The sequence below is a fragment of the Macrotis lagotis genome, chromosome 3 (genome assembly GCF_037893015.1).
Source record: "Macrotis lagotis isolate mMagLag1 chromosome 3, bilby.v1.9.chrom.fasta, whole genome shotgun sequence".
NCBI classification, from domain to species: domain Eukaryota; kingdom Metazoa; phylum Chordata; class Mammalia; order Peramelemorphia; family Peramelidae; genus Macrotis; species Macrotis lagotis.
In genome coordinates, this window is record NC_133660.1 from 145,625,154 (window position 1) to 145,642,112 (window position 16,959).

The window sequence follows — 16,959 nt, forward strand, 5'->3', positions numbered from 1 at the left end:
ATACCTCCCTCACCTATATTATGGCATATTTGTTTTGTATATAATTTATATAGGAAAGTTCTTAAAATACTTGAAGAGAGTAATCCGATAATACCCCTAATTCCTTCAACTGATTCTCTAGAGCAGTGATTTTTAACCTGAAAACCAAGAACTTGAACTTTAAAAATATGTCTTTTGATAACTTCTGTAGTATTGCTGCTTTCTTTTGCAACCCTATGTCTTTATTGTATGTATTTAAAAACATTATTCTGAATAGGGATCTATGACACCAAAATAGTTAATAACCCTTGCTCTGAAGGTTTGTTCTGGAAGTGATTCATCAGCTGAGTCCATCTACTGTGGATGTCCCAGCTTATCAGTGTTCTTATAGTTCTTTAGCACCCAGAACTCAATTTGTTCAACTATTACTTCTTTGTTTATAAGTTATTTGCCTAGAGGACATCAAGCATTTTGGAAACTGCATTAACTCTTTCAGGTCACTAGGATACCATTGAGAAACATTTTTTTACTCAGCTTAGTCCATTCATGTCACATATCAGACGTTTTTTGCCCAAAGGCTTTTAAAAATAGGTCTAGCATAGTGTAAATCTCAGATTAAGTTAGAGTTGAGCTTCAGACCACGAAAATATGAAACATTTCAGAAGTAATTTCATAAAAGAAAATCATCAAACCCATGCATCAATGTGTCATTTTAACTCTAGTGTCTGAATAACTTTGGCTCTGATTTTTTTCCAATTCAGAAATCCCCTTCATTTTCTATTTTTCAATTTTCTTTCTTGATCTGAGATTAGGCAAGAAGTACAGATTATAAATATACCATGCAAATCCAATGCATGTGGAAAAATAATTTACTGAGATACTTTAATCTCATCAGCATACATATGTATTAATCTGTATATATAAATGTATGATATGACCCATTTTGACCATGGGCATTTTGTAGCCCAGAAAACTAAGAAAATCCACAAACACTAGCAGAATAAAAATTTGGGGACCCCTTTTGTGGTGGAAAAAGAGGTATTAATGTCACCCTGACATTGAAGTTCCTGCCTAGAATAGTACTGAGCATATTTGCCATATATATAGGCATTTAATAAGTGTTTGTTGATGGGTGACACCACCCTTTATCATCATGAAGTGTGATGAGATTGGTGATCTTTGACATCTGATACTCTTAAAATTTGCTGATTTTTAAATACATGGTCACTTGATTGTTCTTGCCACCATCATCTGATAATATAACACTTTAAGGGACCCAAATTATTCTTTTAGTAGCTTAACATCTAGTTCACAGTCTTCCTGGACATCATAGAGAAATCTCCAGAGTAATCTGTATAAAAGATGATCAAACTTCCTTGTTTCTGGTGCACCACAAATCCAGACTTTCAATGTTGGAGTTATTCTTATTCTTCCCTCTCTCTTACTTCTAATAATCAATTAGTTGCTATTTTTCAGTCAATTCTATATCTACCAGCTGAATCCTTGTGAAACTGGAAATAAACTCATGCATTCTTTTGCATTCAATAGGAAGAGCTATGTCACTCAAATTGCCTTCAAGATTTGATTCCATTCAAGAAGGCACCTGAAAACACAGGAAAGGCAAAGAACAGAGGGTGACATTTACCATCATTTCTGCCATTATTGCATGGAGTCCTTGTCCCTTTTGTAGCACAAATAAGCTGTGGTTATTCTAATGATTCTTATAGAATTACACTTAAAAAGGCAGCACTTAATGGGAAAGGAGTTGACATTGAAGTCAAGAAAACCTAGTTTTACCTCTGACAGAAATATACTGGTTATGGGACAGTGGATAAGTTATTAAATCTCCCAGTGCCCCAGGCAACTCTAAAATTAGAAATTACTAAAGAATTTTACTCTGTGAATTCCCTACATGGGTAAAATCACAACTGAAGGCTCTATGTATGTAGATAATAGTTCTTTTCCCATTAGCAATTTCCTCCTCATTCTTTACCTCAACATCTCAGGAATTCCCTCCATTCTTATATTTGGATATAGCCTGTCAGTGTTGTAATCACTCACTTTGCATCTTTTTCAGTACTGATAACTTCTGGAGCCCTGCTAATCCATTATGGCTTTCCCAATCAGACTCAAGTTCTTAGATATCAGGTAGACAAATACCTGTTGTTGTGAAAACTCGAGCAATAACTAATAAGTCACCAAGTCTGACATTTTCATTAAACCCTGTGTTATGTTTCTTCAGGAACTAGTTTTAATTATTGTGTCCTGTCCTGCTCTGAAGGGACTAATGTTATTTACTTATGCATTTGGGCTGTACTGGCACTCAGGACACGTGCTTCATTCAGTCCTGGTCTAGTTGGGAAGAGATTTCAGCCATGTCAGCTTCACATCATTTATGGAGAAATCAGCCCTTAGACAATTCTGTAGTGCATGTGTGGTGACCAGTACACACAGGGGGGCATTTCAGAACCTATATTAATGAACTTTAATATTGCAGTGTACCTTTTGGGATACAGGTCTAATTTGTTATAACAAGCTAAAAAGCTGACAAACTACTTTCCTTCTTTTGGGGGACCTCAGCTTGGCACTTGCTGACATGGCAAAGTGCCAGTGAGGACGATTTTAGCCAAACTCACTGCCATATAGGAAGGATTATTTTAGCCATACTCACTCTTATTTTAAAGGAACCCTCACACCTTTTGCATTTTTTTTCAATACTAGCAACAAATTCCATTTATATGAGGCATGAAAGTTTACAAAGGTAGTTTTCCTCACAATAATATTGTGAGTTATGGACTACAGGTTTTATCACCTCCATATTCCAACTGAAGGAACCAATAATCCTATAGGTGAAGTGATTTTGCTGCACATTTTTTTTCCAGGAGTAAATGATGGAGGCAGAATTCAAATTAAATTCTCTGACTTAAATTCCAGGACTATTTCGATCATCAAAAGACCCATAGAATGAATTACTTTGTTGAAAGATCGTAATAAATAATGTGACTGAGCCAAGATTCACGAAGAGGTTTATTGGTTTCAAGTCAACTGATTTTTCCATGACACCAAAGAGCTTTTTTTTCTCTTCATCATTAATTTAATTTCTTTCATGTGTTCAAAGTTTTAATGTAATATTTATTTCCTTTGTAGGTTTTTTCTCTTCCCAACTTCCCAATTTTTATTGAGAGCACCATCATCCTCCCAGTTACTCAGGTTCTCCCCACCTCACCCTTATAGGTCACCATATCTTGAAAATTCTATCTATAGAATATCTCCTACATATCTACATATATATGTAGATATATATATATACATATATATATGTATATATAAAATTTTTTCTCTGCTCCTAGGTCCCTTTCCCCATCTCCTTGATCAAACCCTCTGTATTTCTATGAACCTTTATATAGATTTTTGATCTGCTTTGATCTGCTTCCATTCTCTTCTCCAGTTCCACTCAGCTGTCAATTTTTTTCCCTAAGGCACAGGTTTAATCAATCACTACCACTCCACCCCCAATCCCCACACTCAAAAACCTTCAGTGGCTCCTTTTAGCCTCTAGAGAGGATGGTATTTGAAGTACCTTACATAGGCTATCATTTACAGTCCTCTACACTTTTGCTCCATTCCTATTATCACCCTTCACACATTCTACATCCCAGAAAAACTGGATCATTAACTGCTCTTAAGATCCAGTGCCAGGTCTGACCAGTACTTCCTCCTCTTCTCAGACTCTCTGAAATCTTATCTTCTTTAAAGCTCTGCTCATAGGCCACCTTCTCCATGCAACAAGCCTAATCAGCATTTGTTGGTATCCTCTCCCTTCTCAGATTAAAAAGTATATGCCTTTCTGTGTATGCTTTTGAATCCAACAATAGAATGTAAGCAATTAAATCTAGTCTAATCTAGTGCTCAATACCATAGCTGATTATTGAATTGAATACAGTGTTGGTGAGGGGATAATATTAACCACTTCTCTAAAGCTTCCTGCACTGACATTGAATATAACTTTGCTTTTGTCATGAATTTTATTTAACAAGTCAAACTGCAGCATCTCAGGTCAACTGACTCATGTTTTCTCTACTGCTCAACTGATTCTAGAATAAGAAACCTCAACATCCATAAATAACTTTTTGCTTTAGATTTAAGAAGGAAGGAAAAAGAAGAAAAGAAGAAAAACATTGATACATTGTGATATAGAAATTTATGTGGACAATAACTCTTCAAAGTCAAGAATTCTTAACTCTAAGAAAGACTAGCATAGTGCAATGATAACCATATTGGGCTAGGAGGCAGGAGACCTCTGTATATTTCTTCTACTATGTGTTTCCAACTGGGTACAAGCTGCTTCCCGTCTCTAGATCTCAGTTTCCCCACATGAAAAATGAGTGGAAGTGGATTAGATAATTTATAAAGCCCATTCCATCCCCAAATTCCATCTGGATTCTACTGTCATTGTATTGCATATTTCAGTTAGTCAAGAGCTCCTATAATAATGGTTCCAGGGTACATGATAACTGACTGGTGGTGAATTTACTGTTAGAGAATAAGGGATAGGTAATGGAAACATAGATTTAGAATAGCAGAAATAAGTTTATAGGCAACCTAATCCAACTCCCTCATCCTGAGGCCCAAAGAGGTTAGGCAACTCGCCCAAGTTTACAAAGATCATATAAAGCATAACTCATACTCAGGACTTCTAACTGCACATGTAAGACTCTTTCTACCCTATCTTGCTGTGTCTTGAGAAAAAAAAAAAGCTTCCACACAATGAGTTGAATCAACATTGAAAAAGATAAGGAGGTGAAAACATATTGTATCTCTTCCAAAACAGACAATTGTGTCCATAGCAGTAAACCACAAATGGAGATGTAAGGTTTTCCATCCTCACCTCAGATGGGATAGTCTGTCCCAGATTAAAAAGTTTCTAAAGACCCACCATGTGTATGTGTTTGGAAGGGGAAAGGTAGCTTAGAACAGAGTCTATATCTTCCTCACATAGGAATTCTCCAATATAGATTTTAGACAATTGTGTCACATCCTCAGAGTGGACTCAAAGAACTATGCCTGTGTAAACTCTTGAGCTAGTCTTAGAAACCTTTGGTCATTATTCATTTTGAAGAGGACAATAATGACATCACTATGTTAAAGTTTTACAGTGAGTTTGACTAGAATTGATCAGATCAATATGAGCTCTTAGTACTCTATCACAGATTAGGCACAAATAGTACAAGTAAACACAAGGGATGGATTCTTTAAATTTGGGCATCTTGCAATTCCTTTGAACTACTTCAATTCTGCCTTGCTTATAGAGCACAGCATACTCTCTGCTGTGGGCACACCATGCTGTGTTGTATCATACCAGTGTCTCTCATGCTGCATAGTTCCAAAGTTCTTAAGGGAGACCTTGAAAGTCCCCTTGTATCACTTTTTTCTGACTCCCCTATGAGTTCTTACCTTGTGTGGAATTCTCCATAAAATAATCTTTTTTTGGCAAACTTATGTTTTAACAATGTGGCCAGTCCATTAGAGTTGCATTCCCTGTAGTAATAATATTTGAATGCTTGGCATTTTAGTTCAAGAAGAGATTTCATTGTTTTTCTATCTTATCCTACCAGGTCATCTTCAGAATCTTCCTAAGACAATTTAAATGAAAGTGATTCAGTTTCCTGGCATGGTGTGAGTATACTGTCCAAGTTTCTCTGGCATACAACAATGAAGTCAGCACAATAACTCTGTAGATCTTAATTTTGGTTGTCAGTCTAATATCTCTTCTTTCCCACATTTTCTCTTGGAACCTCCCAAACACTGAGCTAGCTCTGACAATGCATATATCAATTTCATTTTATATATATATATATATATATATATATATATATATATATATATATATCCTTGGAAAGAATGCTGCTGAGATAAGTTAATTTATATATAATGTTCCCAATTTCTCCATTTGCTATAAGCAATCATTCTATATATGGCTGGTATGGTTCTAGCTGATGGAGGACTTGTGTTTTCCAGGTATTACATATTAGATTAAAATTAGCACAAGCAGCAAAGGATAGATCCATACTTTATTGCATCTTCCCTTCAGAAGTTGCATTGGGTGCACAATCATCTGCAAACAGAAAACCATGCACCAATACTCCCTCCACTTTGGTCTTGGCTTGTAACCTTTTCAAGTTGAAGAATTTATCATCAGTGAGGTAGTTGGCCTTGACACCATGATTGTCTTCAATGAAGGCATTTAACAACATGGCTGAAAACACAAAGCTAAAAGGCATGGGATTAAGCACACATGGGATTAAACCTTGATTCCACATCATTGGTGACTGGGAAATCGCTAGAGCATTGTCCATTTTCCAGAATCTAGGCAAGCACACCATCATGAAATTGATGAAAATATTGATGAACTTCTTCAAGGAGACAAATTTTGACATAATTTTACATAAGCCCTCATGACTGACAGTATCAGAGGCATTGGTCAGATCTACAAATCTCCTGGAATTTTTCCTAGAGTTGTCAGGCAGAAAACACTATATTGACTTCTTTTTTGGTCCTTTCTGAAGTCAGATAGATGGTGAAGTCAGGTGAAGAGTCAGCATTTTTAGGATTATAGCAAGAATCTTGTCTGCAATAACTAAGAAAGAAACACCCCTGTGATTTTCACAGAACAATTTATTCCCTGTACTTTTATAGACATGGACAATGGAATGTAATTTGGAAATTTTCAGTCAGCTTTGAATGAGCAATAGACAACACTGCCCCCCACCTTGTAAATCTCAGCTGGAATAGAATCAGCACCAGGTGCTTTGCCACATGAAAGAAGCCCAATGGTTTTCAAAACTTTTTCTTCAATTGGACCTTCAGCTAGGTCTTTAACCTGTTGTAAATGGTCAATGGCTTCTTCATTGATTGATGACTTTGATAACACATTGGAAGTTTTCAATCCCTCTCTCTCTAGGATTATGTTCCTATCACTAATCAATGTGACTCAATCAGCACTGAGTAGGTCTTTGGCACATAAATAGCCTTTAGGGCATCATAAAAGTACCTTTGATTGTTACTATTAGCATAAAATTGAATTTTAGCTGCCTTCTTGATGAGCCAAGAATCCTGCATCTTTCTAACCTTCACTTGTGCTATACTTTTCTTTTAGTTTTTGCAAGGTAGTGGGGTTAAGTGGCTTGCCCAAGACCACACAGCTAGGTAATTATTAAGTGTCTGAGGTCGGATTTGAACTCAGGTACTCCTGAGTCCAGGGTTGATGCTCTATCCACTTTGCCACCTAGCCGTGATTTGATGGAATTAAATTCTCCCTTCTTAGAAGTAGATAAGCTATCCTGCTGATAAACCTATATAATTGTTTTTTTGTTGTGTTTTTAAATAAATTTTGCACTACTCTATTTCCTCATCATTTTTGTTAAACCAGTCTTGATGTTTGTGAGTGTTCTCACCCAGATGAACAAATGCAGTGTTGTACACCAAATCTCTGAAAGCTGCCCACTCCTTTTCTGCTCCTCTATTGGCAACTGTATGTTTTCCTCAAATTTCCTCCTCCAAGTTAACAGCAAATTGTTCCTGTTTAGACAATCATTTTAATCTCTTGATATTAATTCTTCTGACAGTCATTTTGCCTTAGGGCTACCACTTTGATTGAATGCAAATACCTGTGAATGGATAAGTCTCTGATCAGTCCAGCACTCTTTGGCCACATATTGTCTTGTCACCCTTACATCCTGTCTGTCTCTTCCTTCTTTTATCATAAAGTCTATTGTATGTGTTTATTGAAAGGGTGCATTCATGAAGTTTTATTATGTTTAGGTAAATGGAAGACATGTTGGTGATAAGAAGGTCATGAGATACGCAAGTCTTCAGTAGTAAATGAGTAGCTATTCCTATTTCCAAATTTATTCCTCCCAAGGACTCCCTCCCATGACTGGTAGTCTGAGCCTATGAAAGTATTAGTCACCCAGGATTATAAATTTGCCCTCTTTTGGTAAATGAATGAAGCCTTCACTGTCAAATTTGACTCCTTGAGTTTGAACTAAAAGGGCTAATAACAGGAATTGGCTCAGAATCTTGAAGCATTTCAATTAGATTGTGAGTTTTTCAATCAGCAGACATGACATTTTCACAATAAGTCTTCTTTCACAATTGACTAAGGCATCATTGGAGTTGTGGAAAATATATCTTTTGAGGTTAAGCGTTTACATAGCACTGGGATATTTTCTGCTTGAATGTAGTGCTAGGTTTGCAGTTTTGACTTTGCATGTGTGTGGGGGTGAGGTAGGAGGGGCAGGACTTCATTTGAAAAGGAAGAAAAGACTAAAGGACATAGAGAAATGTACTAATATGGCCATGTTTACATGTGCAATTCCCCCCACACACACACACACAATTCTGGAATTGTGTAGGCAGTAATTCCTTTCATTCAATGTGGTGATACATTAAGTTGGATGAGCAATCATTTCTGTTCTATTGGAGCAAATAGAATCTTTTATGGCAGTAATGCTCATCATCTCTTGCATGGCTGGTCACTTGTTTCTATAGTGAATGTTGTGAATTACTGTCATTACCCCTTTCCTGTGCCATGACATCCATGCCATCAATAGAAAATAGATATTATGCAGTTGAACTTTCTGACTTCTGGACATGTAGTTTGGGAGATTCAGGAGAGTGAAGAGGGATTGAGGCTTTGTATCGAATACAGCAAGTGGACAGCAAGGGGAGCAGGAACTGAAATTCTGCTTCTGTAGTTACTGGGGCCACTGATGGTTTTTAATATACTTTTACTAACCTAATGAAATTTGTTTCAAGATGCTCAGGCTATAGATAAAATCAAAATTAGAGGAATCTGAAGATTTTTTTTCTGTGAGAAGAAAGCACACAAACCAATGTGAACAAAGCTTCTTTTGTTCTGAAGACTGATGGCCTCTTTACCCCTATTGATTATCTCATCTTATATAATTGTAAGGGAGGTTGATTTGGGATGCTCTATATCATTTTTATGAGTTCACCAATCAACTTAATTACCTGGCATGGATCTTTGTTGGAAGGGAAGCTCCAACAAAAACATTCATGTGTCCCATAAGTTTTGTAGAGAACACAAGGTATTCTTTCTTGTCTGGAACTACTACCAAGGTAACATCACTCAGTCAACAAACATTTATTAACACCTATTTGAAAAATACAAAACAAAAAAACACCTCTTTGCTACACTGTTCTAAATGATGGCAATACAAAGAAAGGTCAAAACACAGTTCCCACCCTTGATGACATGAGTAGACAACATGAAAATAGACTTCCATTTAAATTATCTTAGGAAGATTCTGAAGAACACTTGGCAGGAGAAGATCCCAAACACTGAGGTCTTTTCTCTAGTTAAACTGCCTAGCACTCCAACACTGCTAAAGAGAGTGCAACTACGATGAGCTGGATGCCAGACCTACACTTGCCAAAAAAGCTGTTTTTAGGGAGAACTCACACAGGGCAAGTGCTCAAAAGAGGTCGGAAGAAATGATACTGAGACACCCTGAAGGTCTCATCAAAGAACTTTAAAACTGATTGTACAGCATGAGAGACAGGACTACCCAGCATGGCGTGTCCTCATTGGTGAGAGTGCTGCACTCTATGAGGAAGGCAGAATTGAAGCAGTTCAAAGGAAATATGATATCTGTAAGTTTAGAGTGCCCATGCCAGGTGTTCACATGGACTATTTGTGCCTAAGCTGTGGTAGAGCATTCCAAGTTTGTATTAGTCTGATCAGTCACCATTGGACACACTATAATTTGTCTCAAACATGGTGATATCATTTTGGTCTTCTTCAATAATGGAGGTCAAGAAACAACCGAACAACCAGTTAGATTTATATGAGATGGCAAGAGTAAATGGAAAGTGATCTCAGAGGGAAGTAGCTGACAATTGGAAGAAAAAAGTGTCAGGAATATGAAAATGTTATCTTAGTTATCCATATATATAACCTATAGAGGAAAGGGGTGGAAAAGAAGGGAGAGAAAAAGGTGTAGGAAATTTTGCAAAATCTTGCAAAAAAGGTGAATAGTGAAAACTAACTCTGCATAGTTGGAATAATAAATTTAAATTTAAAAAAAAAAGAAAGAAAAATGTGTCAGAAGAGCTATCCATTAATCCAAAGTATGTAAAAGTATCCTGAAATGCCTGCTCAGGTTTGAATTTTGTTGTTGTTATTGTTTGCTTTCTCTTCCTCGGATTTATAGATCAGAGAATATCAGGAGGGCATAAATTCAGACCTTGTCATATATGAATGCTTCTACCACATACTTAACCTTTAATCCATGTAATATTTAACCTCTCTAGCCCTCAATTTCCCCATCTGGAAAATGAGATCAGGGTAAAAGAACTTTAATGATCCTTGCAGTACTAAACCTATGATCCTATAAGCTTTGATAAATTCTCATTCTCTCTCTCTCTCTCTCTCTCAAACACACACACACACACACACACACACACATAATTTTATGCAGGGTGTTTTAATGATTAGAATGATGGACTTGGGATCAGGAAGACCTGGATTCAGATCCTTAAATCCTTTGACATTCTGACCCCTGTGGAATATTTATTTACACTTATTAGCTGTGACGATCAGATCCTCAGTTTCCCTCTCCTGTCAAATAGAAACCAGAATTGTCTTGAGTGCTTTGCCACCTTTCAAGTATACCCTTTATAGAAATTAATGATTGAATTTTTATAAATAAAATTAGATAAAATGATTGATTTTAGTTTTGTTCTATCATGCCAGCTAGATTGAAAACTGTTCAAGAGCCGAAGGCTGTAATTCCCATCCTTCTTCCCTTTCTCCCTCGCCCCCCAAAAAGAGACAATCAGAAGAGTGTGGGGGGAAAGCCCTCACACGCTTAGGGAGCCTCGACTGGCGTGGGGAAGGTCTCCGCGAGCCCTGCGTGGAAAGAAATAAGCGAGTTGGGGTGGAAGATTGCAGCAAAGAAAACAGCCTGTTTAAAAATGCATCCCTCTGCTGTTTTCCAAGCTTCCTGGAAGAATGAGTGCGCACAACCACAACGCTGCGACTCTCCTTCCCTCCTCACCCCCAGCTCCTGCACCACATCCTCCGCCCAGGCTTTTCAGGTGCCACAAGGATGAGACCTGTGTAAGCGAGCTCTTTTGGGGGTGCAGGCTGGGCAGCTCTGCGGAGCACTGCCATCTCCCGGCCGCGGCTCCGCGCTGCCGCCGCGGCCGAACCCCTGGGGAGCGTGGTCGCCACCTGGCCCCAGGGTCAGCGCTAGCTCCCCACTCCCCCCTCACCCCCCGCTTCTCTCTTCCCCCTCTGGATTTCGGAGAAAAGCTGAGCAAAACAGCCACCCCCCCACCCCCCCCAGCTGGCTGGTGAACCGAGTACATCAGGTCCAGGAGAGGGACGCGTCCCTTCTTTTCCCACCAAATGATGAAATGCCACTGATGCTCCCCTGGAAAAATCCCATCCCCGGGCTTCCAAGGGCAGCTGAGTGCCAACGTGAGAATCTTGATTTTTTTTTTCCAGATGACGCAAACAAGAGCTCCTGTATCAAGGAGACAATGAAGGAGAAGGAGAAAATGATACTGCGGTGTTTACTTGGAAACAGAAGACAATCTTCACACACACACACACACACACACACACACACACACACACACACACACACACACAGCAAGCTTTCTCCCTCTCCTGTGGGAAACTAGATCTGAGCCTATTTCTCTGAGCTGGGGTATGAATTTCTAGCCCTTCATTCTAATTTTTTTCTTTTGTAATATTCATATGAGTCATGCCATATCCTGGGAGAAAGGGAGTTGTTTAGATCACATATTTCCATGGTAGATCACTTGCGAAGTTTTGGTTCTTAAAAAATAAAACAAAATAAAACTAACAAAAAATACATACACACACACACACACACATTGACTTTCCTTAGGTAGGAGGTTGATTACTCGGACAGTTGCTTCTTTAGGTCACATTTTCAAAGCTCTCCTCTAGGCATTAAAATCCCAAATCCAGTTATTGTAAAGGGATTAATGCAAGGAACTCCCAGGAAGAAATTGTGACAGAGGAACATTATTTTAATGTGCTGGACTTTTCTTTTTGTTTTTTTTTCCTGTTGGCCTGATTATGAACTGGGATATCAAAAGTAAGGCCAAACATATCTGGGATATGCTGCTATCTTGAGTCCAACATTCTTATTGGGTTTTATGCAATGTATGTGTAGGTGTGTCCCACTCTGCCGAATATTTGGAGAAAAGGAAAGGACAGAAAATAACAGCCACCACCTCCTACCTGCTCTGTTGCTATAGATGCTGCAGCTTCTACTTGAGCTGTATATTATTTTTAGCCTCTCTCCAGTGGGGAAAAAGAGGACAGAATACAGCACATAATAACAGTGATAACTGATACATCTGTCATGCTTTAAAGTTTGCAAAGCTGTTTATATGCATTATCTCATTTGATCCCCACAACAAGCCAGACATGCAGTGTATGTAGCACAGGGTAAAGAGAGCTGGATTTGGAACTAACAGATCTTATTCAGATCCAAGCTTTGACACTTATGACCATGAGCAAGTCTCTGCATCTTTTTAGGCCTCAGTTTCCTCAACTTTAATATAAAGAGTTTAGATTAGATTACTTCTAAAGTCTCTTTTAATCGTGTATGTACTTGAAATAGACTCTTATGGAATTATTTATCATTCCTATTATACACATAAGAAAAGTGAATCTTAATTAAATAATTTCCAAAGTTAATATAATCTCCATTTCACAGATAAGGAACCAGATTCAAAGAAATTAAATTTGCTCATAATCACACAGTTTGTAAATGTCAAGGATGGAATTTGAACAGGTGTTTCCCTGGACTCCAAGTTCAACACTATTTTGGTGACACCATACTACTGCTGAGTTCCATCAGCATAACACAAATTTAATTTTAATATAGTCATGTTTCCAATTCTATTTTTTAGGGAATTTTTTTGGCAAGGCAATTGGGTTAAGTGGCTTGCCCAAGGCCACACAGCTAGGTAATCATTAAGTGTCTGAGGTCGGATTTGAACTCAGGTACTCCTGACTCCAGAGCTTGTGCTCTGTCCACTGTGCCTTCTAGCCGCCCCCTCCAATTCTATTTTTTAAAAAATATTTTTCAGTTATCATTCAGTGTTTTTTCCTCCCTTACACTTCCCCCCTCATCCACTGAGGGGAAAAAAAGACTGAAAGAAACAAAACTAGAGACCCCAAGTATCACATAAGCATAATCAATCAAGCAAAACAAATTCCCATATTGGTCACTTTCAAAAATGCTTTTCTTTGTAAATATGAGATACCACCTCACTACTATCATATTGACTAAGATGATATAAAAGGAAAATGATCAATGCTAGAGATGTGGAAAATTGGGATATTAATGCATTGTTGATAGAGTTGTGAACTGATCCAACCAATATGGAGAGCAGTCTGGAACTTTGTCTAAAGAGCAATAAAACTGATTTTTGACACAGCAATACCAATATGAAGTCTATATCCCAAACAAATCCTAAAAAAAACAATTTCTAGCAGCTCTTTTTGTAATGTTGAAGAATTAGAAATTGAGGGGATGCCCATCAATTGGAGAATGGCTAAACAAGTTAAAGGTATATGAATGTTATGGAGTACTATTGTTTTATATGAATCATGAGTGATTAGACTTTAGAGAAGCATGGAATTAATTATATGAACTGATGATGAATGAAGTGAGGAGAACCAGGAGAACATTGTACATATTAAAAACATTGTGAGATGATCAACTATGATGGATGCAGCAACTCTCAGCAGTTTAGAGATCAAGGTCAACCCTGAGAGAGACCTGCAATAGACAAAGCCATCCACATCTAGGGGAAAAAAAAATAGACGGAATCTGATTACATATTATGTTCACTTTTTAAAAGCTTCTTTTATATTTTCCTTCCTTTTTCAAGGTTTTTACCCCTTATTTATTTATTTCATAACATAACTAATATGTAAATATGTTAAATATGAATATACATGTTGAATTTTTATCAGACTGTTAATTATCATGGAAAGGGGGAGAGAAGGGAGGGTGGTAGAAAAATGTGAAATTCAAAAATGTTTAAATGGATGAATGTTGAAAAACTATCATTGTATGTAACTGGAAAAATAAAGTTTCAATTAAAAATGCATTTCATATTCTGCATATTAGTCCATCATCTCTCTGTCATGAGATGGACATTGTCCTGCATTGTCAATCCTCTTGAATTATGGTTGATCTTGATAAGTTGATGAATCATTAAAATGTTTGATAATTTCAGGATTACTTGCTTATCACAGTATTTATGCTAAATTATATTTTTCTTCTAGTTTTGCTCATTTTACTCTGTAATCATGTCACACAAGTATCTTCTAGAATCAGAAGTTTTTGAAAGAATTCTCCAATCACCTCCTGAAAAAGATCCCAAAATGAAAACCCCAAAGAATAGTGTAGTTTAATACCAGAATTATCAGGTCAAGGAGAAAATACTGCAAGCAGTCAGGAAAAAATTCAAATATCCAGGAGTCACAGTCAGGGCTGCACAGGTCTTGGTAGCTTTTACATTAAAGGATTAGAAGATTTGGAATATGATATTCCAGAAGGCAATGGAGTTTGAATTGAAACTAAGGATCAATTATCCAGCAAATTTAAAGCAATTCTTTGAAGGGAAAAGATGGATATTTAATGAAATAGGGGGTTTTCAAGCTTACCTGAAGAAAAGGTGAAAGTTGAATGGAAAATTCTATCTTTAAATATAAGACTCAAGAGAAGTAGGAAAGGTAAACAGGAAAGAAAAAAGTTATCAATAAAATTAAGCTATTTACATTATTACATGGAAAGATAATACTTATAACTCCTGAAAAATATACCTTGATTAGGACAGTTAGAAAGCATTTACATAAAGAGAGAGTGTGGATATAAGTTGACTTTGATGTGATGATATAAAAAACTTAGGGACTGTAAAAAAAGAATTGTACTGAGAGAAGAAGAAAGGGGGAGGCAGAATTTGGTAAATTATATGAAGAGATACAAAAGTACTATTATGGTTAAGGGAAAGAAGGTAGAAGGTAAACTTTATTTTCATAAGACTTGGCTCAAAAAGGAAATAATATACACATTCAGTTGAATATAGAAATTTATCTTACCCTATAGGGAAGTTGGAGGGGGAAGGTGAAAGAAAAGGGCTGATGGAAGAGAGGGCAGATTAAGGGAGATAGTGATCAAAAGCAAAACACTGCCAAGGACAGAAATAGTGAAAGGAGAGAGAGAAATATAAAATAGGAGGAAGGAAAATACACAGTAAATAATCATAATTGTGGATGTGAATGGAATGAACTCTCCCCCAAAACAGAAGTGAATAGCAGACGATTAAAAACCAGAATTCTACAATATGTTGTTTATAAGAAACATATTTGAAGCAGAGAAATGTACACAGGGTAAAAGTAAAATGATGGAACAAAATTGTATTATGCTTCAGTTGAAGTAAAAAAAGCAGGGATAGCAATCATGATCTCAGACAAGCAAAAGCAAAAACATCTAATTAAAAGAGATATCATATCAAAGGAAACTACATCTTGCTAAATGGTACCATAGGCAATGAAGTAATATCATTTTTTATGACTTATCATTCCTTTATTTGTACAAAATAGTAAATAATCATCTCCTCCCGGGGGTGGGGGGGAAGAGTGGTTTTGGATTTAAACAAGTCTTTGGTCCTGAAGCATCTATTTTGAAGTTTTAGGACTAGCTGTTTTACCCCCAGCATCTTTGGGTTTGGACTCAGCAGGCTTAGCAGACCTTAGCATCAGACTTGGCGACCTTGGTGACAGACTTGGAGGCCTTGGAATCAGGCTTACTGGCCTTGTCAGTGGGTTTGGCAGCCTTGGGGTCAGTGGGTTTGGCAGTCTTGGGGTCAGTGGACTTGGCAGCCTTAGGGTCAGTGGTTCTGGCAACCTTAGAGTCAGATTTAGTGATCCTGGGGCCTGGATGTTTGATGCCGACCCTAGAGCCTGGACACATGGTGGCCACATTGTGACCAGCATGCCGGGCACTGGCCTTGGGGATCTTGGACCTGAGATGCTTGGCCTTGGAAGCCTTGGTGCTCAGGGCCTTGATAGCCTCTTCTCAGGCCTGGATGGCTTTAGCATTGTTGGCCTGCATCTTCTTCAATCCTTTCTTGTTGTGTTTCTTGGCAAAGTGCACATTTCTCAGAAACTTGGGATCAACCCCTTTCAGAGACTTGTATCTCTGTGACCTAGGTTTCTTGATGCCATTTCTGTGCCACTTTCATGATTGATTGTGGGTGGTATGATTCTTAGACTTGGCCATCTTCACACCACAGCCTGCGCTATCAGGCACTCCACTGACCAGAAGAGCGTGAAAGATAGAAAAGAGAAGTGATCATTATTAAACATATATGCACCAAGTGGTATGGTATCCAAATTCCTAGAGGAGGAGTTAAGTGAATTACAAGAAGAAATAAAAAGCAACACTATAGAAACCGTAATCTCCTCCTCTCAAAACTAGATAAATCCAAACACAAAATAAACAAGAAAGAAGTTAAGGAAGTGAATAGAATTTTAGAAAAGTTAAATATGATAGTCCTCTGGAGAAAATCAAATGGGAATAGGAAGGAATATAGTTTTATCATCAGTGGTAAATGACACTTATACAAAAACTGTTGATATAGCCAGGCATACAAACATCACAATCAAATGCAGAAAGGCAGAAATATTAAATACATCCTTTTTAATTATAATGCAATAAAAAATTGCATGAAATAAAAGCTCATGTTAAGGTAGACTAAAACTTCATTGGAAACTTAATAATCAAATCTTAAAGAATAAGTGGTTTAAACAGGTCATAGAAACAATCAATAATCTTATCAAAGAGAACAAAAGGAATGTAATAACATATAAAAACTTATAGGATGCAGCCAAAGCAG

The 16,959-nt window shown here is 37.4% G+C and overlaps 1 pseudogene; it reads right to left on the reverse strand.

Moving 5' to 3' along the window:
• Positions 1-15,739: 15,739 nt before the first annotated feature.
• On the reverse strand, positions 15,740-16,343 carry LOC141516274 (uncharacterized; annotated as a pseudogene).
• Positions 16,344-16,959: the final 616 nt, after the last annotated feature.